The sequence below is a fragment of the Pezoporus flaviventris genome, unplaced genomic scaffold, assembly GCF_033815535.1.
Source record: "Pezoporus flaviventris isolate CSIRO_AGI_PZ_B2104156 unplaced genomic scaffold, CSIRO_AGI_Pfla_v1 ptg000023l, whole genome shotgun sequence".
NCBI classification, from domain to species: Eukaryota; Metazoa; Chordata; class Aves; order Psittaciformes; family Psittacidae; genus Pezoporus; species Pezoporus flaviventris.
Window position 1 is genome coordinate 12,869,725 of NW_026892571.1, and position 25,093 is coordinate 12,894,817.

At 42.9% G+C, this 25,093-nt stretch overlaps 1 protein-coding gene across 10 annotated transcripts in view; it reads right to left on the minus strand.

The window, feature by feature from the left end:
- SGCD (sarcoglycan delta) overlaps nucleotides 1–25,093 on the minus strand; it is a 376,562-nt gene that overhangs the window by 296,209 nt on the left and 55,260 nt on the right. For 5 of the 10 annotated variants that reach the window (XM_061456836.1, XM_061456823.1, XM_061456837.1 and 2 more), the window contains exon 1: nucleotides 23,934–24,090. The exons of the other annotated variants lie outside the window; for them this stretch is intronic. The gene's annotated coding sequence lies outside the window, so the exon portion shown is untranslated. Of the gene's footprint in view, nucleotides 1–23,933; nucleotides 24,091–25,093 lie in introns of those variants that run through there. 10 annotated transcript variants of the gene reach the window in all.

Here is a 25,093-nt window from a genome sequence, read left to right on the forward strand (position 1 = left end):
TTTTAACACCAAATGCTTTTTATCTGGATTGGGGAGGGGCAGGCAAGTTTAATGCAGAAGCTTTCAAATACAGACCTCAGAATGGAAGAACATTTTTCCTTGAGTTCACATTCTGACTTTATAACCGTGCCTTGCATATACTTCCTGTACGTATCTGCCTCACCCATGAATCAACTATTAACCAAGCTACACAAACTATTCAAGTTTTAATGGTATACATTATTTAATGAAGAAAGATCTCAAAGGAAAAAAAAAAACCTGCCAAAACATACAATATAACAGAGAAAGAGAGACAGAAATTGATTTATATGAGACAAGCTCAGTTCACAATTACAAATCACATTAGCAGTTGGCTTTGCAGCCAAAGAACACCTGAGCCATCAGTATTCTTAGTCTTAATCCTCTTAAATAATTTAGAAGTTATGCCTGATCCAAGTTAATTAAGCATTAATTAAGCAAAAATCCCTGACAAATCACTGCTATATGTAAAGGAATGAACAGTGTGCTAGACAGTGTGACGCTGGCATTATGCAGAACCGTAACTTCATCACTTCCTATGCCTTTCTTCAAGCAATAGATCAGCTTCAAGAAGTTCTCACCAGTCATTAAATGCTTTGAGGCGGGGCTTCAGGACACGAGGAAAAGAGTTATTTTGGAGTGAAGTCCCACACATTAACATTGTGAAGATTCAGTAAGTCCATCACTCATAAAATGTCAAAAGCAGCGACATAGGATAAGTAGTATGGTACCTCCTCATAAAGCAATACAACAACCCCAAGTATATTTAGCTCTACACCTCAAACAGGAGTCACAGCCAGAGCACCAACTTACCCAGTAGTATTAAAATGTCTTCATGAATACAGAAATGTTCACATGCTTGCTAGGAAAAGCTGAAAATAACCATTTGAATTGCTGAGCAGCATTTTCAATTAATAGGTCTATTTTCCCCATCTATGGGCAGAGGATTTGCTTGCTTAACTCCCATTAATGTTAACATGAGGTGGAATAGCAACATTCCTACTGCTGCACCTTTTGCTGGAGTTAAAGCAGAGCAATTCATTGTATTTCAACCTCTGCCCATTTTGCTCCTTCTCAGGAAGAAGCTTTAAATGTAAACTTAAAAAATGATGAGCATTACCTTGAGAAGAAAATACACTGTTTTGGTTTTTTGGTTATTAATGAATGAGCACAGTCATCCCAACAGACCAATTATAAATCAATTCAAATAAAGAAACAGATCTTCATACTAAAGCATAGAGTTAAGTCAAATACAGCTTATAGGTCAGATTTTTGAAATGATGCACCTCCATCCCAAACAGAAAAAATATTCCACTGGTTTCTGCACTTACTCCCTACCACTTCCAACACAAAAAATTAAGCTGATGCTTCTGAAAGACCGATTATGCTACAAGAGATACCAATAAAACCGGGGGGGGGGGGGGAGAAAATGAAACAGTAAAGGATTCTGGTCCCAGTCAAACAATTCAGTGTAGGCAACTCTCAGGCTGCAGTTTCAACTGTGATCCATGTCACTCCAAAGTTCACTATGGGCTGGGTGCCTAATTCTCTGGTACAGACTATAGGCACTAACACACATACCAACAGTAGAGGCAAAATCCCAAAGACCAATTAATTCTCACTGAAACCAGAATGAGACAGAGCATGTCTAACGGAGGACTGAGGGCTCATTTCACTCAAATACCAAAGAAGCGTGGACAAAACTGGTATCAGTGTCATCACATGGGGAAGAATTTCCACTGAGCATCAACACAATGAGCTGTGAGCTCAGTTACTGGGAAAATTAAGAGTCCAAGATAGGTCAGACACAGTATGCATTGAGATCCAACCTGAAGTTCCTCAGGGCTCTGCCTACAGCAGACGTGGTGCGATGGGTGCAAGAGGCAGCTGCCTTCTCATTGGGATTGGGAGCGACACACAGCTTGCTGACAGCTTGTCATAACACTGTCTTGAATATTTGGGAGTTCCATTTTCAAAGATCTTTTCTATGCTAATGACTTCCTACAGATGTTTTGAAATGTTTTAACTGTTCTGGTTTGATTCAGTGAGCCCATGATACTGTGATTTGATGTGAAGGCAGCAAGAGCTGCAGCAGTGAACTCATCCAGGACCTTCCAGTAGCAACAGGAGATGGAGAAGCAAATTCCCATGCTCCCTGGGAGAGTGGGGTCAGGTGAAAGATGGGAACAATGTACTGCTGGGACAATAGTACTGGTTTTGCCTCTCACAGAAAAGGGAATTTCTATTCTGTATGAAACCCTGCCATTTTTAACTGACTTTTCAAACCAAGCAAGAAAAGGTCAACATTTCTATATACCAGAACTTTTTTAATGCTGATTCAGAAGTACTGGAACCTCCCTAACAATATTAATCCCAAGCACAAATATGACACCAAATAATTAAACCAAAAGTCTAAGAGAAGTCTGGGCCCCTCAGTTCAAGGACAGGGACCTGCTGGAGAGAGTCCAGTGCAGGGCAACAAAGATGATTAAGGGAGTGGAGCATCTCCCTTACGAGGAAAGACTGAGGGAGCTGGGTCTCTATAGTTTAGAGAAGAGGAGACTGAGGGGTGACCTTATTAGTGTATACAAATATATAAAGGGGGAGTGTCACGAGGATGGAGCCAGGCTCTACTCAGTGGCAAACAATGACAGGACAAGGGGTAATGGGTACAAACTGGAACACAAGAGGTTCCACTTAAACTTGAGAAGAAACTTCTTCTCAGTGAGGGTGACGGAACACTGGAACAGGCTGCCCAGGGAGGTTGTGGAGTCTCCTTCCCTGGAGACATTCAAAACCCGCCTGGACACATTCCTGTGTAACCTTATCTAGGTGTTCCTGCTCCGGCAGGGGGATTGGACTAGATGATCTTTTGAGGTCCCTTCCAATCTCTAACATACTGTGATACTGTGAAGTCAAGCATAAAAGTAGCACACAATGTGTAAGCACTCCCCCATCAAAACAAGGACTGAGCATGACATGTGCCCACAGAATGGTTGGCTGTCAGTGCAGCTGCATTTTCATCAGAGGCTCCCAGTTGTTTCTTCTCCATTTCCTTCCTCTCTCTACTATTTGCCTAATGCTCAGTATTTGATTTTGTTCATAATGCAGTGCCTGCTCAGCATTTAAAACCCAACTGTCCTATTACAGAATAGTAATACCCTCCAGAATAATTTTAACCTCTTTTTCCAATTTTTGCTATTTCCTTATATAATACATCATTAAAATTAAGTGTTATAAAATTGTTTGGGTTTTCTAATGCAGAGCAAAGGTGGTCAAGAGAGTATCAAACAGTAAGGCAGCCAGCCATCATCCTCCTCCCAGTTCCATATGCACAATCTTCCTTCTAACATGACTGACACACGACACCACAATTTTTCTCTGCAACGAATGCAGCTGAGAAGAATGAGGCTTTTGGGTTCTGCATCAGACATTTAAGCTGAATATATTTAGACTCAATGTCTCTTAATAAAAGGCAACATGTTAATCTATGGGCAGCAGTTCATAAACAGCAGAAGCCACTGATACCAACCGCAGCACCAACGGAGTTTCTGCCTTTCAGCTACTATTAATGACAACTTCAGTGGGATTTGTTGAGGCGACTTGTGGCCCCACAGGTTTGAGAACTGCAGAGTAAGACGTTTCTAAAAGGTTTGGAGCCTTTTCTTTAAGATGTGCCAAGTGCAGGTGATGAAGATGCTGATAAAGTAAAACCAAACTCCAATCGCCAAACACTCAAGTCCCGCAGAAGACAGCATTTTAGACTTTTCACATAAAGCAACATTTTTGTTCCACAAGGAAACCTTCCACTGGGCCTTACTGAGGATTTGAAATAAGTTATTTCTTTTCCCTCTGCAAACACAAATCACCTGAAGCTGGGGAAGAAACCAATCACAAGCTTGACTGCATGTGTTTCAGCACAGATGATCTTTCTTTCGCACTATGTTTACACTATTGCTTTCTGTACAGGGTCATCACTGCTGCCTGACTTCCTACCTTCTCTCCACACCTCCAGTAGTTAATGAATCAGTCACATGGTGAGATTCTTCTGGAAAAGTTAAGTAAGAAATTTTCTGGGTAGAGGAAATAAGTTGTTACAATAACAAGCAATTTGCTATCGGAATGCTATGCATACTGTATCATCTTATTTGTATTTCACAGTTAATCTCCCAGCTCACAAAAGTTTTATCGGATTGCAGGCATGTGCTGTATTCCCGTTTATAAAATTTTACAGTCCCTTGCTATTCTCAGGGCTTGTTTTATAGGCACAATTTGCTGCTTTAATCTCACCCAATTGTCATGTTCTAAATCACGGTGTATAAAAATGTCTTAAAAGGAGAGATGCGCTGAAGGGTAGTACTTAATTACACTTACTGCCTGATTTAAATGTTATCTGTGCTTTGCCAAGTGCCAGGCACAGAGTAACCCAGCAGTGCAAATCTGCATAAACGGATACAAGTCATTATTGGGCTTTTAATAGCAACCCTGTTCTCCTATGCAGCATTCTGATGAAGGTGTGTTCCTCCTCCTCTCACATTAGCTTTGAGAATATTAAGTAAGGAGGCTGGGAAAGCTGGTAATTGGTAGGGTCTTTCCAGTCACTCTTCCCTTATCTATTTTGATCACCTTTGCAGAAGTCTTTGTCAAGACAATTTCACTGGTCATCTTCACGAGTCTAATGTGTCCTAATGAAATTGAAAAATGAATGCACAAAGCAAACAGAAAGTCCATTTGTTCAGTGGTTTCCTATTCAGTGGTTTCCTATTCCTTTTGTAGTGCGGCCTGTACAGAAGACCCTCTCCCCCCAAAATCACTGAAATAAACAAAGCAAGTTAAAAATACCACCAAAATTTTGGGTAATTAACACTTTGATTTCTGACTTCCTCCACCCCCACCCAAGCAAGCACAGGAAGGGACTGATTTGTCAATGCACTAACTACAACTGACATGCACTTAAATTCTCTGGCTCAGGGGAGCAGAAATTCAGTTTAGAGTACAACATATCTGAAGACTTTCTGCTTCATGCTTCAACCCCTGCTCCAAACCACATGTCAGACAGATCATCACTGGACCACTTTAGCCAGATCACCCTGAGCTTGAGGGAAAGCCAGAGAGCGACCTTCTTGCTTAGGTTCATCATATTTAATGAACCACTGAAGGCAGAATAAGTACCTCAACACCCAGCAATCTACCCAGCAGCTTTATTTCTGGATTATATCACCAACAGACATTCAGTTAATTGGGGTTTTGTTTTGTTTTGTGGGTTTTGTTGGTTTGCTCCCTTGAGTGTTCTGTGCTCATGGTTCACCCCTGCCAAAGTCTAGTACTATAACACACTATTTTGTGCCAAGCACCCAGCAAGGAGATGTGGAAGAACATCACTGAGTCAACCCCAGATAGTCAGCAGCTTTCTATTCAAATGAAATTTCTTACTTTGTACACATTTCAAACAGTGTTGGGCCAGTCACAGTTACACTTCACTACTCCTCATCCATAGCATGGTTCCAATCATGAGACGTTACCATTGCTGCATGTAAGATAAACTAAATTGTTCCTTACAGGTATGTGAAATATATATGCACTACTGTTACCAGTCACAGCTGTGCTCAAACTGCCCTTCAGCAGCTGTTTGAAGCAGTCTTCTGGCTAAAGCCTAGTGTGGGGAATAAAAGGAGGGGGAAGAAAACCAACTCAGAATAATCAGATATTTTACCATCTCATTTTAAGCATCTTCTTCTAAAGCCCAGTTGTGTGAAATAGTGTGAAATACTTACCACCCCTCAGCTTCACAGAGGGCTGAAGCCATACAACATCTTGCATGGCAGAAGCTGAACCCCTCTGCAGAACCTGGCCAAGGAATAAATGGGTACAGCAGCAGCTTTTCCAGCTTGAGGTCAGTGTAAGCCAACAAGACCCTGGTAGGATGACTGTGCTGTAAGCGGCTCCCACAGTCCAGCCAGTGGACCCCTGGTAGTGTGCCTTCCTTTGGGCAGAACAAGAAGGATGTGAGGTAGCAAAAAAACGCTATGGTATTGGGAACATGCTGCTCCCAAGAACATCATTTTCTCTTAAAAGGAAGAGCAGTATTTTCCAGACCACTGGTATCTGAAGCACTGTGAAGAAGTTCACGTCTGTCTCAGGGGATCCCATCACACCTCAGCAGCGATTTTAATTAAAATTTTGATGACAAAAGTGCATAGTCCTCCACAAGTAATTTAGAGATTTAAAGATGACACATAACTCCAAAGTGCCTGAGACCCACTGAGTAAAAAACTATAGGATTAGAAGTAATGAGTTGCCGGCTTCAGTTTGTTTCATGACCATGAAACATTCCCCCATGTAAAGACTCATTTGAGTAGCCACAGACTAAAGTTTCTCTGGAGGCAGACCAACCTTGCCACTTCCAGAAGCAGCCACTGCTTCACAGGGAGAAGCACGTTAGAGGAATGGTACAGCAAAAACCTCACTTGTCGTGATAGTCATAGGAAGACTGACTCCTTTCATGGGTCTCCCCACACTCCTCTTTCCAACACACGTACCAAGTTTGAAAACTCTGGGACTTCTCCAATGAATTCCGCTTTTTTTCTTTTTCTAAAGCAGTAATATTACAGGATTAATTACTTAGCAAGGTCTCTATAAACTCATCTGCCTTTGAAACAGCTACAAAAGCACAAGTGAAATTCCAGAGATAAACAAACACAAACTCCCTTTTAATTAAGCACTGTGCCTCTCTGTAGGGGGTGACGGAGTGAGCAGATGCAGAGGGGATTGCCAATTAAGATACAGCTTCTTTGATAGGAAGGGTACAACCATACACAGGAGGAAAAAGGAGAGGGACTTGCCATCCAAGTCATTATTTTAATTGGCTACTCGGGAAGATTATGCATTCCCCACCTCTGATGCTGCCAAAAAAAGTATTACTGATCTAAAATACTAAAGAGCCATCAAGATGTGTTCTAAGCTGCTTGCACCATGTGAGTACTAAGGCTACCTGTGCTCCTGACTCACCCTCTTTGAGAAAACTCTAACACAGAGAGCTAATTCTCAGGGTTAATTAGGCAAAGGTACAGAGAACTCTTGGATTTCATTTCCTGTTATTGATCATTATTATTCAATCAACACAGCATCCTTAGCAAAAACTTCTTGAAGTGAATGCACAGTACTACCAGGCTAACTCAGTTTAAAACAAATTAAAAAGACTAAAAACCACGTGCCCAGTTAAACAAATGCTGGGAAATTGCATGAATCAGGATGCTCACGGAAAGCAAACCTGAGGATGGATTCGTCATCTTCTGCATAGTGACCATTGATTTGACATCCAAATATTTTCTGTGCATTGACCTTTATTTTCTGTGATCCTAACAGTGATGCTGTTATTATCTCAGCTTCATTAAAGAGCTGCATATTAAATTTCACTTCTGTTTTTATCTGGTTTTAATGGAAATGCAAATCTGTTTTTGCATGGCTTGTTCCATGCCTCTGAATCTTTGGGGAGGGAAAAAAAAATACCAGGAAACCTGTTTTGATCTGCAGCCTGCTCAGGAATCTTCATTTTGGCTCCTTATAGACTATGACTTGACTGCAGAAGATAGAGCACTGTGCAGGGGAAAATTCAAGCATGGGAACCCAGAGCTGCCTTATCTGAGCCTTCTTCTCCTGAAAACAACAGCTCTGTCATCCAGTCCTATCAAAACACAAAAGCGGATTGGGATTTCACTGTCTCCACTCAAAATAAAAGGATGTGACAGAAAAGGACCTCTTGTCTTTGCAGACAGAAGAAGAGCTCAGTTCTTATACAGAAATGGGATAACCAGAAATGTATTCCTGCCTTGGGAAGAGAGCCCAGTCTGCAGAGGTAACCCAGGGCAGAAAAGCTATGCCCTTCTGGCTCTCTCCAGCTGGCAAGTCAAAACCAGCATCATTACTAAATCTCACAGTTGTACAGAGCAAAAAAAAATATTGTGGCCTTTATGGATGGACAAAAAAAGCTCATAAAGGTGAACAATGTATTCTCAAACACTGCGGCTTGTGAAATGCTGGGGTTTTTTTTAAAGGAAAAAATACACAATTTGAGAATGGAAAGTGGAAAAGGAAAACAACTTGCTGATTGGAAGATATACACACGTTATTCAGAACCTGCGAAGCCTTCCAGGGGCATGGCCCTGCTAAGGAACACTGTCTCCCTCAACCCTTCAATGAACCCCATTACCCACTCCTTGAAGCATGTTGCTCTACTAATTACAGTCCTCCTCCTCATTGATTCGAAGCCAACATTTATCTTTTATTCTTGCTCCAATACTTTGCTTTAACTGATTTACCTTTTTTTCACCCCCCCTCATTTGCACTCCACTCCAGTATGTTCTAATTAGCAATCAGGATTCTTTTCAGCTTTCATTTTCTTTTACTCATCTTCTGTCAGGGCTCCTTTCCAGGGCTTTTATCGTGCCAACAACTTTTCTTTGGTCCTGGCCCAGTTTAGATTCATCTTTCTCAAGAAAGAATCACTGCAAATACCAGCACTATCCCATTGGAGACATCACCAGATATATTTCCACTGTTATCAACTGAAAATCCTCACCTGATGTGTTAGCTACCTCTGACCTTCCACAGCTGCATTTTAGACAGAGCTCACGGATTGGCCAGTACACTCCTTACTCCTCTCTTGCTTTTAACTACAGAGCTCCCAGCTTATAACACAAACCCTTATGAGTCCTTCAGTGCATAACCTTACACTTTATCTTGTATTACCAATGTGAGGTCAATGTTTCAAAGCAGCAACTGCATAAACCACTGCCACTGCAAATCAAAGAAAAAACCCTGAAACTCAGAGCCTTAAGAATAAAACCTTTATTTCCTTTAAAAAAAAAAAAAAAGACAATAATAACTTTCTCAATTGCTTCCTTTTTTCTCCCTGAGAAGTGCACCAATGCTATTGTCAGGATTAAAAAAAAAAAGACAAAAAAATAAGAGGAAACTACTATGATACCCTCCTCCACTTGCTTACCCTGTAGCAAGCTCCATTTTCCCCTTTGAGGCTACTTGATAATCACTGACGCCAGGGCACTGGGAGTTCTTTGGAAAGAGACTCTCCAATACACAATCAATACAGGATGCCTATCAATCCCCAACCCTTCTCAAACCATGGCAGCTGTAGGGAGCGCTGAGGGCCAGACCCCACACTGAAAGTTTCCCCCACCCCTCTCACATTTTCTAGGTACACCACTAGTGCACAACGCTGGTAGGGGACTTGTAAAATACACTAGAGCTGGAACAGCTTCCTAGTATTACCATACTTGCTTTGAATAAAGTAACTGAGAAATATAAAGGAATTAGAGATATTTAAGTTATGAGCGAAAAGGTGACAAAGAAACCTAATTACAACTAATTAATTCGTCCACATTAAAGTTCATCTCTTACTACAGGGCCCCCTCATCTAGCAGAGATGCAATGCCTGGAAATCATAGCCAGATCCACCAAGGCTCAAAATGGAAACACGATGCAATTTTTTCAATGAGGAGGAAAGTGCTTCTGTCTTCAGTTTCCTTAGGTAGATCTTCCATCACTTGGATCCAGTACCACTACGTAATCCTGGACAATTTTCAAAAGAAAGGGAAAAACAAAACACAACAAAAGAGAGGAAGGAAGAGGAAAACTGTTTTCAAAGACACAGAAGGCAAGCAGAGAGACGAGGTAGAGAATCAACTCAATCTAGGCAGCTAATTTAAGACTCCAAGTCAAGAACCTCAATTCCTCACATACTGAAGAGGAGAGTATCAGGGTCTAAATTCAGAGCTTTGAATCACCCTGTGGATGGTCTAGTGACTGTATATGGTCTTCAGGCTCCCAAATTAGATACCTGAATTTGGATGTGACCACAGCTATTGGCCACCTAATTTTCAGTTGGCACTACAGGGATTTGGACACCTAACACTGATTTTAATTTTTTGCTTAACTGTGATGACAACATCTCAGGTTCTCTCTGATTTTTGAAGAAGCTGATGCTACAACTAAAGTACACGATACTCTGAACCATCTACATGCTTAGTCAAAATTTACTACCTGCAGCATGCTATATTCATATACTTGATATTTCAGCTTCTAAAATTAATACGGATACAAAAAGAGATATTTATTTGCTATAAGCATGGATAAAGCAAACTTCATGCCAACAGGATGTGAGCAAACAAAACCACAGAAGTTGTTTTAAAGATCTCATCGATGCAAACTGCATTGATAACTGCTTTTTGCAGACAGATCTCATAATTCCTTGCTTCTGTCCTTGGCAAGTCTATCCTTTGAAACAACTCTTCCATTATCATACAACTTAAAAAGCAAGCAAACAGCAAACTCCTGCCTTTCCTCTGCTAACAAAACATAGCACTTCTTGAAAAAGAGTATTAAAGTCACTAAACTTACACATAACTCTCACTGGACTTTATCTAGTATAGTATATTGTCAGAAAGCAGAAAATGCAGGTTGGTCTCATTATCTGTAGTAAGACAGACAGTCCTTCATTTTAACAAGGTACCACTGCCAATATCAGCCCTGCTGTGCAAAACCCTGATGCAACGATTTTGTTATTTATACAAGTGCAGTGAAACCCAGCAAGATCAGATCGAAGGCACCCTCCAGCAGCTGGCCTGTTACAGCTTAGTGCTGGTCTTGGTAGTCCTGGGGTAATGGTTGGACTTAATGATCTTAAAGGTCTTTTCCAGACTAGCTGATTCTATGATTTTCATGCAACACCTCCGAGAAGCAGCTCACATTCCCCAGACCTCACACCAGGGCAGCTCCCAGAGCACTGCCCCAGCGCTGCCAACAGCCAGGTAGTGCAGCCTGGAACAGGCAAGCACACAAACACAGCTCTACACACCTCCTTCACAGTGGGAAATCAAGCCATGTCAATGAACGGAACAAGATTCGAGTGAATGTTTAAATTTTTCCATCTTCCATCACATGGCTGATGCAGTGAAGCTGGACACTGTCTTCATACAGAGATGCCAATGCTCCTGGGGCCTATCCTTCTTCCAAATCTCTGCAGCATGAACGAGGGTTAAGCACCATGAACTGACTGGGCAAGCAACCCCACAAACCCCAAGTGGGCTCTCTTGATCTCCATGAACAGAGTAGATGCACCATCCCTGGATACATTCAAGGGATGGATGGATGGATATGGTTCTGAGCAACCTGATATAGTGGAAGATGTCCCTGTTCACTGCAAGGGAGTTGGACTACACCCTTGAAGGTCCCTTCCAACACAAACTATTCTATGATTCTCCTTCCTCTCAGCTTCCATTCAGTGACAGACCCCCTCTGAAGCAGGCGAGTTGCCTACTGTTGTGTCTCTAACTGACCTCATTCAAGAATACGTCATGCTTCAGGCCTTGTTTCTATCTGCACATAGTATTTCCACCTCAGTACAAAGGGCCAGTTAAACTGGTGGTCATCTGTATGGGGGATCATGAAATAACGCAAGACAAGTAATTAGCTCTGGAATGAAATCAAGCAGACATTAGCTGGCTGGAGGTATTAAAGCCAGCTGGTGACTGCAGGTTCATCAGTGTCTTGAGCTCAGCTGAACATGTGATCCATGATGGCTTCACGTTAACTTTCTTTCCATCTGGCTGTCTTTGGGAATTCATTTAAAACAAATCCACAACTGCCTCTAAGTCACTGAGGAAAAGTGGGAATGCAAACACAAAGCTCAAGCACCTTAGCAAGAGAGATGCATGGAGGAAAAAATAAATCATCTTTTGTTGCCACCAGATTAAGGCATCTGTGATTGGAAAGATGCTCCACGGAGCAGCCACCCATTTAGAGAAAACCTAGGCTTGAATTTAAGGTGCTGTAAGAGATGGTGACTGGCTGTTTCAATGTTATCACAAGATTTTGAGGCTGTTTGTGAGTCTCTTAAAAATCTTCTCACTGCCAGAACAGGTAGCCCAGGTTTCATCATTAAGAGGACAGTATGTACTTCTACAACAAATGTCCTTTTTAATGCAAGGTCACCATCATGGGACAGAGAGAAAATTCTTGCTAAGACAGAATTTGGACATTGTGCTGATTTCCTCTGGATGGCCCTGTAACCTCTGGGCAAGACTTTCCTCACCTTTCAGTGAACAAGGTGACAATTTAGCAAGTAAATACTTTCTGCTGCTACAGCAGAGAGAGGTTTGATAGCTCCATTAGCCTTGGCACATAAGGGCACAAGGAACACGCACCCACTGTGACCTGGTGCTTCAGCAGACACCAATAGCACAAAAGGAAGGATTTCGGAACACCAACCAGCCCCTTCTGAGGTGGGCATTTGCAAGGAGTGTACTTTTCTCCCACTGCTTTTCATTACAAGACTTCATATATATTTCAGATTCTCCTGCTGAGAACACAGATAAGCTTCTAACATTAAACTTCCCATAAAACAGAGTTACAATACAAGGCTAGTGACAAATGCTGGCATCAGAAGCCTGCAGTACTGGTATTCTGCTAGGATTTTGTAAAGCAATGAACAAAGATGTAGAGAGTAAAATAAAAGTCTGTTGCCAACTTCTAAGTTTATTTCTGGAACCTTTAAAATGCAAAACACTCACTAGAGTTCATTTGCTAGACAAGCATACAGCCCTATGCCTTGATACTTCTATATATACACATATACAGAGAAGTATATATACACGTATATTTCTATATACACAAGAATGGCTTGAAACTCTAATACGACATTTGGTTTCAGTCAACATTAGCTCTAGTGTTCAATTTATTCCACACAATAAATACATTAAAGCTTATTACCATTGATCAACTCTATCTTGCAAACCCCAGGGCACCACTTTGAAAACTGTCATGGTGAAACTCAGCAGTGTCTTGCAATGTAACACTATGGTGACATACCAGAGATGCAGATGCATCCTTTTCATGAGTTCTGATTCTGACCCCACAATGAACAAAGCTGTAACATTGCAGGTCAGAGCAGGACAGAAAAAAAATCCCAAACCAAACCACCCACAAACCAAACACAATGCCCACAACATATTAGGTAAAACATCCCACTTCTTTCTACAGCTGAGCATTTCATGAAAAAAGCCAAATGTTCAAAGACACAGACCACTGAGTTTAATTTCAATACAAAAAACCTGATAGAAAATACAATAAAGAATAGAATCAGTGGCTGCATTATATACCCAGGAAGAGTCAGATATTTTGCAGACGGCAGCCATGCACAACAAATCTGTTAGACTCCCCTGAAGGAGTTAACAAGCCATATGAATAAGGTGCCATGCGATATGGTATGCAGGGATATGCGCACAGCTGATGCAGTACATGTAGCTTATCCCAAACCCCTCAGCAAAGAGTTTCAAAGAATCCTAAAAGAAGCCTTAAAAAAAGGCAGGCTATGGTGGGACAGAAAGAAAGGGCAACTTAAGGATCAACAACTGATGACTGATAGATAGATGGATAGATTAAATAGATAAATAGATAGAAGAATAAAGAATTGTTCGTCACAATGATGGGGGAAGCTATGAACACGTCATCTCTGCATCTATGCTGAGACCCATACTAGTCCATATACCCATTAATGGTCTGAGAAGAGGGGTGGGAAGGTAATGAAGTGCCACACTTCTCTGACAAAGCAGAATGATTAAGAGTAGGCAAAATTATAACTGACATGAAAGCTCCAAGAGAGTCTCAAGACACTGTGATTGGACAGCAAAATAACAGACTAAATTAATGTTAATAAATGCAAAATACTGCACTAAAAAAAAAAAAGGAGTACGACTGTCCAGATAGATTGACAGGCTCTGAATTAACTGTTCTGATGCAGAAAAGAGATTTAGTCATTACAGACATTTTTCTGGAAACATCAGCTCACAGCAACCATAAAAAAGGCAAATTGTGGCAGAACTCTTTAGGAAAGCCATCAAGACTGAGATACAAAATACTGTTACAGAACAAAATAAACTTGTTATTTATCCGCATCTTAAAACTGCATGTATTTCTGTTCTGGTTATCCCATCTTAAAAAGAAAACATACAAAGGCATGCAACTGCAATGGATCAGACAAGCAAAACTATTTCTGAACAGCTTCTTATGTTAAGAATGCATCAGAAGTAGGAATACATTTGTGCTCTACAGCTTGAGGAGAAGTCAAACCACCTAGGACTGACAGACACCACAGACAGGATGCTGGGCTACGTGAGCCTTTCGTCTGACCACCTTAGCTGTTCTTACTTTCTTGTGAGGTAGAGGACATGGTAAGGATAATTTCTGCTTTCTTGTGAGGTGTTAGTAGGATAAGCCAGAGCATGTTTAGATAAACGGTACTAATTGGGTTGAGGTCTGTATGAGACACTTCTCTCATTTCCATCTGCCCTGGAAGCAAAGATATTTAATAAGCAGTTAACCATTCAGTTCACAATGTGCCATAAAATTTTACCTTTGGTCTTATTAGGGTAAGAAATGGGAAATATTGTATGAGGTTTGAAATTACGGAGGAGACTAGATTCAAGTTGCTTCACAAGTTAGAATATAAAAAAAAAACAAACATCCAGAGCCACCTATACTCTCTCCCACCCCAAAATCACAGGTCCAAGTTCACCTGGAAACTGTTTTCTATTTCTATCTGAAAAGCTGCAAGTTCTATTTTCTTTCCTCGACAGATTGTGAGAAAAAGCAACTTTTGCATATAAAGAGTATGCACAGAAAGTACTAAACACAGCACTGAACACACAGACATCTAAAATACCAGATATTATATGTAGGTTGGGCTAGAACACCCTAAGTCCATGGAACAATTTATGCTGTTTAAGCCCAGAGCTGCAGGTCCAAGCTGGCTGAAAAGCCAAATATCAGCAGATCAGAAGTTACAAGCATGGGTTAACAAATGCAAAACTGGTTCAAGCTGATCAAGCTCCACAGAATAAGTGGAGGGAAATGGAAGGGACAAAAAAGCAGCATTTTAATCTCTGTAAGAACACTTGCATAACATGAGAAGCATATGAAGACCAAGGGGCCTTGTGTCATTAATCATAAAACAGCCTTTTCCCACCTTAAACCCAACACCTGCTCTCCTGAGAAAGCAATGGGTAGGGATGGAGCCAGTCACTTGAGGCAGACGCTCTCTTACACCAGCAGCAGCACATTCATCTTTTGGACCAAGCTTTGGAAGCAATGCTTCCACTGCCACCATAGCTTTTCACACCATGTTTATGAGTAACTACCAACTGCTAAAGATAAAAAGTTTGTATAAAATACTTCTGACTTAGTTCAGTTCACAAATCTCTCCAATCTCTCTTAACGTCTCTTCTTCTCTGTGAACAAAACAAAATACAGTAGAATGATGGAAGTCCTGACTTACTATACATTCTGATGATGAAAACACTCCTACATAGTAACTATTAATGCACTAAATCACATAAGAAACACTTTTGCTATTTACAAGGCTTCCATGCTCAATCATTTTTCAAGAGATCTGACCGAACAAATACACTTCCAGAGGAGCCACTTAAAAGAGGCCACAGCCAAGGGTTTTACAGGCACCCTGAGAATGAGCTTCACCTCATTTTTAAACTATTTTTCATTTTCTAAGTTAGACAGCTTCACTATTCAAGACAGAGCAGAGACTACTGGCAACACACTGATGTACTACAACTATTCATGGTGTGCCATTTGGAGAACAAAATAATAGTCACTTCAGATACAGACTCAAACGCTGACAGAGTAACACATGCTTGCTAGTTTAACAACATTATGCATTCTAGCTTTGGAAATATGCTGTAATATACTGGCAGAGGGAACCAGGGACTAAATGACATGCAGCTCCCACCAATGTACCAATGACAGCAATCCCCAACTCTGCTAGGCCACACTGGCTGTGCAATGCATGCACCCTGCTTTTCCTCCTCCAAACTCCTATTCCAGCCATGGGATGTGAACCTTCCATAACAGTGCAGCTGAAAATAAGAATGATGGTGAAATTTCATTGCAACATTTTTCTATTTCTGACTCAACCATAATATCCTCCATGCCAGTAATAAGACTATCATTAAATATGTCACTTAAAATCATTCACCTCTGACTTCACCATGCTCCTTCAGGAAATACCTGTTAACAGAAAACATTATTACTGTTAACACTGAGGAACTGTGTGTAGGTGGTTTTTGTCTAAACCAATAAATAAAATGCCCACCTTCAAAATTATTTTAGAAGTGTGAAATTAGAGCATGTAACAGCGTGTAACATCAGCCTGCACAAGGGTCCATGTCATAACTGTCAAAGAGATACCAGCTTGGACAGAGGAATTTAGAAGCGCCTGCTGCTCAAGAGCTCCACTGCTGAAGTCAGACAGAAAGAAGGGGAACAAGGAGAAGAGGAAGAAAGAAAAATATCCATCCAATCTGGTTTTCAGACAGTTCAACCAATACATCAAATCTTTTATTCACACCTTCAAAAACCATCATCTGTTGGCCATTAAGTACTGCATGCCTGACTCCATTCCCAATATTTTCATTGACACCAGAGGCAGTAGGATTGGCTTCTTCCCTGTAACTCAAACCTATAACTTGCTCTTGAATATCTCATTCAGACCTAATATCTCGTTTTAAGTATCCATTTCTGGCAAAGTGTAAAATAATCAACCTATCGAAGCACTGCAGTTTCATCATTACACCCCCCAAAATTAATCATGTTTCAGTATGCGCAAGGCAAGCCTTTTGTAGCACACTGTTAAGCAGGAACAGATAAAAGTGGGTTTCCCAGTGCCTGTACTGAAACAGCAATACAGCTAATGATTTGCTACAAAATCCTAGTGCAAGCTCTGCAAACAAAACCACAAAATAATTCAGCTCTTCAGGACCAATGTGTAAGCAGAAAACTGAGCTCCAGTCTGTAAGGGCTGCGATTCTTCTTTGGTCTTACTGAAACAAAATTAAAAGTAGTGAGGTGAAATAAGGTAAATTATTGCTCTGAAGTTTGTTTTGGATTCACTTGTTTCAGAAGTCACCAACACTAAAAGATGCAATTTGAAAGTGGGAATACCTGTAAAGCTGATAATGTAAACCTGCTAAAATTCAGGGTTAGTGTTTTACCCGAGCGTGACAGTAACAACAGTGAATTTTATCCTCGTTCAAACAGATAGCATAAGGTAGAAAATCCACTTACATCCCATTTATACCCATGAAATAAGTTGCAAGAGGAGCAAGGCTGCCCCTGCTGACACTCCAAAAAAAAGTTTATGTTTTCTGCATAAACAATTTTGTAATTCAAACATGTGTATAAACAGAGAGATTTACAGGCTACCTTTTAAGTCATGGCAAGGCTCTCATACCCCACGCTATGGCTGTGCATTTTGTACATCGACATGGACAACCCCCATGATAACAGAAGCTTCACTCCCCAACTTCACTCTTCAAAAAAAAAAAAAAAAAAAAAAAATCACACTTGCAACAGCCTAAAAGCCAGAATAAAAGCTGTGGGTTGCTGCAACAGAGTTTTGAAAGACTTCAAAAAGTTACTGGAGCAAGACAACTGCACAAGATTCTTCTGTAAGAAGCCAGGCCAGCAGCAGTCCGATAGCTCAAAAGAGCTCTCATTTAATTAGCTGTTTGCTATGTATAAGAAAGACGGTAGGAAGTGCCCGGTGCTGCATCCTCATTTGTGCTCTGCTCTGATCCATACAGCAGCAATTCAGTCCTGAGTGAAACAGAGCTCATTATCCAGCAGAGATGAACTCTCCTCAGGAGAGAGGTGTTTCTCCTGCTGTTAACAGCATCGGCTAGACACCATTGCCCTCACAGCCTGCTCCTCACAGAGCATCGCAGAGACGTGAAGGCAATACAGGCAGCTTGTTGCATGGAAAGAACCAGGGAGAGCTGGGCTGGAAGCAAGGATGGAGATCAGCCTCTGATGTGAGTGGAAACGCAGACCCTTCCTAACTGGCTGCGCAGGTAAGAATTTGAAAGCAAACCCAAAGATGGCTCTGGTTTGAATTTGTTTTTATAAGCCAGAACAGAAGATGGGAGAGCCTTCCCTGGGCAGATGACTACCCCCCGTCCCTGCTCACAGGCACCTCCAAACAATGCTCCTTTAGCTTTCCAAGCAGTACATTTCCACATCTGCCAGGTGGGCACACTTCCCTGTCTAAAGGAGTGTTAAAAGACGCTCACCGTCATCCTCTGCAGACTCTTGGCTTGTGCTTTAAAAGAACACTTCCATTTATTTAAGAAAGCGTCCAGTGCAGAGCTGGGTCATGCTCTCTGATCAAGCATGGCAGTGTTTAGAGCCCCGCTCAAACTGCCTCCTGCTACCAGGGTGAGCAGCTTAATCTGTTCTACCTACTGAAAGCCTCCACAACTGGTACCTCATTGACTTAAGTGGTGTAAAAGCACCAATACTCCCTGCTCTGAAGAACACAGCCCTGAAGCCAACCCCAGCACCCAGCAGGCCAGTGACAGACGGGGAATGAGCCAGGTCTCCACAACACTGCCTTATTCAATCTAATTGCAGCAACTTCCCATCATTTTTTTCCCCCTTCATGCTTATCATCTTGCTTTTATCTAGCAGTGTTTCAACAGCTGTTTTCTTACCACATTAAACTGACATCTCTGACTAAACAAAACAGATGTCTAACTCTCCTGGGTTTCCTCACAGTATGCTACAGGGGAGCAAACCTCTACTGAACCATACTGCCTGTTTGCCTGAGCACAGATTTTACTCTTTAACCAAATACCATTCTCACCTTCAAAAAAAATATATCAAATTAAATAACAACCTCAGTGACAATCTTTTGCTCCAACTTTCCTCCCCCCAAAAAATAGCAGGCCAGCCCTCCAGCGAGTGACACAACTGGCACAGGGCCGGGAAAGCCAACGGAGCTGCTCTGATTTACGATAGCTAAAGATCTGGCCTGAAGATGAGTCACGTGGACTGCTTGCTGCTTGAATTTTAACTACTTCAAGGGGTATGGCTTTGGATTTGTCTTCTTTTGTTTATCTCTGGCTATGCTGTAAAGCCTCGGTCACTACAGGCCAACTTCCAGCATTTCTTCCTAAATATTTAGCTGCTGAATATTTAGAAAGGAGTTGGATTCACAAGATTTTTCTGCTTCTTGGATTTGGACACATCTTTTCTATCCTGCTCTGACACCTGAAATAGTCCATTAACCTACAGACTGAGGCAGCTATTTTTGATCAAGAGGTGAAAAATCACAGCTTGGCTCTGAGCTTCAAAACAAGAAGGGAAGAGATAAAAAAAACCCAGCGAGAAGGTAGCTTTGGGACTCCTTTCCTCACAGTCAGCCGGAGCGATGTGTCTGCTGGCATTTTTGGGTGCCTTGTGCGAACACGGTCTGCTCTCCCTCTGCTGAGCAATCCAAGCACTACAGAGAATAACGGAGCGGCCTTGCAGCAAGAAGCCTTTCAGTCGCAGCACTACTGCAAGAAACAAACGTTATTTCTCAGGCTAGCACGAGAAAAAAAAAGGGGGAAAACCAGGCATGGAGATCTGCTCAGCTGCACATTAATGACTATCAAAAGCCAGGCTGTAGTTCCCACCCACCGTGGCAGAACTCAGGGCTGAGCACAGGTATGCAGAGCTGTACCGGGGCTGGCACAAGCTCCTATGGCACAAGTACCTGCTCATGCATCAAAACCAGTACAGCAGCCGATGGCCAATGACAGCTACAAACCAGGCAAACCTCCAGAGGAGGCAGGAGAGATTTTAACTTAATGGTTAGCCTAGCTGCCATGCTTCCAAAGAAGAAATGAGCCTGTTCATGTCTTCCATACAAGGCATGGATAAAAACACTACACCAATATTCCAGGTGCTGGGGTGATCCTAGCACATCTTAGCTCATCCCAGCAGCGGCCATCTCCCTGGACATGGTCCCAGAACTGCTCTTCTGCACTCATGGTAGCTCTCCAACCTGACAAACCCTACCATTCCCTTGGGACTAAAAAGGGGCCATAACAGGAATATTACCATAATCCAGTGCTACACGTTTACCACTTTCCTACACATTAGATTCAGGGAGGTTTCTGTGCAATACCAGATTCTTAAAGCCATCATTACCTTACCAAAAAAAAAAAACAACAATACAACCCCAGTGTCTGTATCAGATTCTCTGGCTAAACTGAGTGGTGATGCTGAGATTTCATAAAGCTTTGACCTCCTAGGAGGTACCAGAATCCCTCCTTACTAAGAAGGGAAGGAGATAATCACTCTAGTGCTCCATCTCCAGTGAAAAGCCAAATCCTCCATTTCTCAAAGGAGAAAATAAACCCCACAAAAAAAACACCCCAACAAATCCATTTTCACTGCCTGTACTCAAATTCAACAGAATAGCAGCTAAAAATATGTCAAAAATCAAGGTGCAGGTGAGAGAAATAAAGTAGGAAAAGGCTTGACACCAGAATGGTAAGATTTTAAGTGTGATCTGTTGGCTAGCAATGTCAAGGGGATACTTCTGAACCATTTCAAAACAAGTCAGATAGAAGCCACATCCAGGTGAACTGCTATTGAGCATGGCTGAGAGGGAAAGAAAGCACAGAATTCACAGGGAAAATGCACTGATACATGAATTATACTTGTATAAAGTTATTTCAAAAGGCATTGCAAAATTCTTTACCGTGTTTAGTAACATACTGCCCAAGAAAAAAAAAGTAACAATATGTTTTCAAACTACTCCAGGCATATTCAGCAAAAATCTCTTATTAAAATCAATGAGAGACAAGCTGTTAGCTGCACGTCGTGCTGGAAAGCTGCAGGTGAAATGCAGAAAGCTCTTGCACTTCCACTCCATATCCAAAAATTGAAACACTTTCAGCTACCTCATAAATCAAAGTTCGTCATTAAGCTGCAGCTAAAGTGCTATCTTGCCAAAACCTCCGGAAAAGCATCAAGGTAGCTGTTAATTATTTTTTATACAATCACTCAGGAAACATTTCCCGGGTGAGGGACTATGGGCTGGCACAAATCCTGCCTCTGTTACTGTTCGGGGGGGGGCCAATGGCATCGAGGTGTATCTGCTGGTGGCTGGAGACAAATGGACTCCAAGGGTGATCGTATGGGTGAGCTTTTAGACTAAGCTACTTCCCACTTCAAGCACACCTAAAAGACTTGATGTAAATTGATAACAGCGCCTGGGATTCTCACAAATGAAATAAAAGCAGGAGTAGACAAAGAAGAAAGTTAATTTTTCACCTAGAGAACTGCAGTGTTAGAAGATTGCCCTGGAGGCTTTAATCAATGCAAGTGAATCTTTTATACTTTTTTCCATCATTCCCAAAATAAGTCAATAAGATACCAGCACTTTCTCAGAATAGTGACCACTTCCCAGCAAGCCCGAGTTCAAGTCTTTATCAAAAGGACTAAAGAAATGCATTATGATTTCAAAGAAAAATAGAAAGTGAGGAAATAGAAGCAGCAGGGTAACCTTATGAGGCATGGGAGGTTTTCAGAGAAACATTTTTACTTCTTTTATTCTTGAGGATGATTAGAAGCAAGCAAAGGCTAGTCTAAACAGGCACTGCTGGTACCCAAAACCACCCACAGCTACCCTGGCCCTTAAGAACAGCAAAACACTTGGAGAATGAACACCACCATCAGACACTATCTAAAGGCATTTCCAGATCCACAACCTCCTCTCCCATGAGGGAAGCACACCTACGTGTCCATCTGCTTCATCATACATGACATAAAACTCCCAATGCATTCAAACAACTTCTGATGCACCCACCTAATAACCCATTACCTGGGGGATCCACACACACAAACATTGCGTCCACACACATCACCTTAAATAAAGAGCAACAGATCTCCTTATGTAACATAGTTCTATATATAATTATAAACAGCTGAATAAATGGCCCTGCCTGTCTAAAGGTTTCATACAGATTCTATTGGCTGAATGAAATGTAGGCAAGAAGCTTTCTCAAGTCATGAGTCGATTTACAGTCCCACCTTCAGCTGGAGCCTGAATAATCTGTTTCTCTGAGCATTTAAGAAATACAAGTCTCACCATAATTTCCTCTTTGTAACACTCAGTTTGAATGCAAAAAACAAAAGAGCTGTCGCTCCTGAAGCTTTAAAAGCTTTCAGCAAAACTTGCTACGTTACTGCAAAAGCAAAAAGGTGCAAATGAAAAACATCAGGGGCATGTGATCCACAATGCTTCAAAGTGTTGGAAGTTTCCAGAAGGCACAATAAGGATAAAGTCAACATCCTCAGTTGTTCTCACACCACTCCAGCACAAGTATTTCAAAGACTTCAAGGGGCAAAGACAAAGGTAGTTTTCCAGAATACTGCAAGAGCTGTACCTATGCTAATTAGAGGGTTCACAAGCAGAGCTCACGTACTGTATTACTGAGAGGTTCTGCTCTCAAAAGGGATTTTACTATAAGGCACCTCATCTGGCTTGTTTCAAAATGATGACTCTCATTTCCCCATTTATCAGTATATTTTTTTTTTCCTCAAACTAGCATTCAAAAATATAGCTCTTCCTCAGGGAAAAAAAAAAAATTGGAAAAAGTATTCCGAAATACAAGAGCAGATTCTCAACAGATACACATCAACATGAGAAATCAATGGAATTATGTTAATAACCATAACCAGGATTTCTCTCCTTTGAGAGGAAACTGGGACAATTATGGTTACTTATAGCAGAGTCTACTCCTCACTGCACAGAGCAGGAGAGCTTGCTCCCATCCCCGTGTAATGTCACGGAGCAAATACACCCATCGGCAGCAGGAGGACTCCGTTCAGCACGCTGATGCCGGAACGGCGCCGGCTGACCTGTTCTGCCCAGCACACAACTGAGGGTTGTTCATTTTCCTTTCCAATGAGACACTATGGAAGTGTTGATTTAATGGTTCATTTATCAACCCCTCTGAATATTAAGCGATTCATTTTGACTTAATTTGGACAATTCAATTTCACCCATCCTCTCTCCCCTTGAAAAATGAGAACTGCTGTCTAGAGAGAAGCTGCTTTGAAAGTTGACTTAACAAGAAGTACTTGCGGCCACGGGCTTCATACCTTTTCATAGGTTGATGTATATTTCTAGCTGATTTTTTTGCTTTGTATGCATTATACATGAAATTTACAAACGCTAAAGCAAAGGCAGTTCAATGAACATTCTTACTGCTGGCAGACCAAACCCTATCCGCTGTAGTATTAGCTACTCCCCGAGACGACCACCAGAACATTAAATGTGCTGTCAATACAACAAACAAGCCTGTGAAAATTCCGTAACACTTCGGGAAAGGAGCTCCGCGTTGAGAATCCATTACTGCTCTTAGAAAGTTTTTGTTACCGGATACATTTTCCCAGCCGGAAAAAAAAACACAACCCAGTAATCAATGCAGGGCACACCTGGGCTTTACCCTCCCATGCGGGCAGCCTCTCGTATCCTGAAGTTCGCACCTCCCGGAGCAATGACGGCAACGGCCGAGCCAGGGAGACTCCCCAGGCACCTGTTGGCTGTCCCCTCGGTACCCGCCCGGTGACCCCACAGCCCAGCCGGATGCTCGTACCGCGTTTTCTCCCCGATTCAGCCACATCTCTGCCTGCGTTCACCGGCTGCTCCCGAAGCGCCGAATCCTCTCTCCACAGCACTCTCTGAACACTCAGCCCGCCAGCCCGCTCCTGCCGCGCACCCCCGGGTCACTTCCACAAGTCCCTTCCCCGCGGGAGCCCCATCACCCCCCCCCACCACCACCATACACCGCGCATCCCTCCGGGCAAAGCTCGGCCGAGCCATCCGGAGCGCGGGGCAGGGTCCTCCCGCTGCACAGAGCCACTTTCCGCATCGGGAACGCACACCCGGAGCCACCCCGAAGGGCCGCGGCTCCCCCGCGGAGGGCAGCGCCTCTCGGACCCCGAAACTCCGCCAAGTGCGGGAGCGGCTCCGGGCGAGCCGCGGCACTCACCCGTGCGGCGGGGCGGGCGCGGCCCCTCAGGAGATCATTGCCGGCGGGAGCGCGGGGCCGGCGGCAGAGCGGCTCCTCCGGCAGCGGGGGCGCGGCGCTGCCTCACGCCGCATCGCAGAGCCGCGCCGCCTCCGACACCGACACGCGGCCGCGGCGCCCCGGCCCCGCCGGGTGGGGGGAACGGCAGGGAGGGGAAAGGGGGCGGGATTGGGACCGGCTGTGCCCGCCCCATCCCGCCCCGCCCGGCCCCGCCGCACCGGCCCCGGGTGATCGCAGCGGGAGCGGCTTCGCGCTCCCCACGTCTTTTGGGGTTTCTTTCCCTCAATGCCTTTTTGCTTTCACCCACTTTTCTTCTTTCTCCCCCCTTTTCCTCATTTCTCTTCTTCTCGCCATTCCTCACATTTTCCCATCCCCTTATTCAGCGCCTCCCTTCTCTCACGATCTCCCCGTTTTCCCCACATTTCTTCTCCCTTCCTCCTTTTTGTATGTTTTTTCTCCTCCCCATTTTCCCCATCCATCTCCCTACCGAAGCCTTTTAGCAAAGGAGACTGCGTCCAGCTGCCGAGTGTCCCTTTTCTCCAAGAAGGTGGCCCCGGGGAAAACAGCCCGCAGTAGCCTCAATGTGCAGCACACGCACCCTCTGGGATCCGAGCAGACCCGAGCACAGCTGGCACAGGACAGCACTTCCAGGACATCCTTCCCTGCTGCCCTCAAGATAAATCAGTGTGGTTTTTCCAAAGGATCCAATAAAAATAAAGGAAGCAAGGTTTAGTGTTCATTTCACCCTGAGCAGCTCCCCCTGCTTTTGGCTCCACTGACACCCTCAAGACTCCATCCTTTTGGTCCATTTGGCCCCTGAGTGCCCAACCTGCCAAGCATCATCCTGGTACTTAGCTACCCTGCGTGGGGCACAAAGGCTTCAGCAGCAAGACAGCTCATTTTCGCTTTGAGTTTCATGTGTTGGGAATCAGATCAGTGGAAATGTTTTTTCTACCTTAAAAAGTTGGTTGTTTTGCCACTATATGCAAATGCTTTGGTTTTACCAGATGGCAATGAGTGCTTTCCCTACACATTTTATTCCTGAGCTAAGAATCAAGGTAGAAAACTGAAAGAATTTTCAATATACTCAGTAGCTACTGGTTACCAGGACAGCTCATACT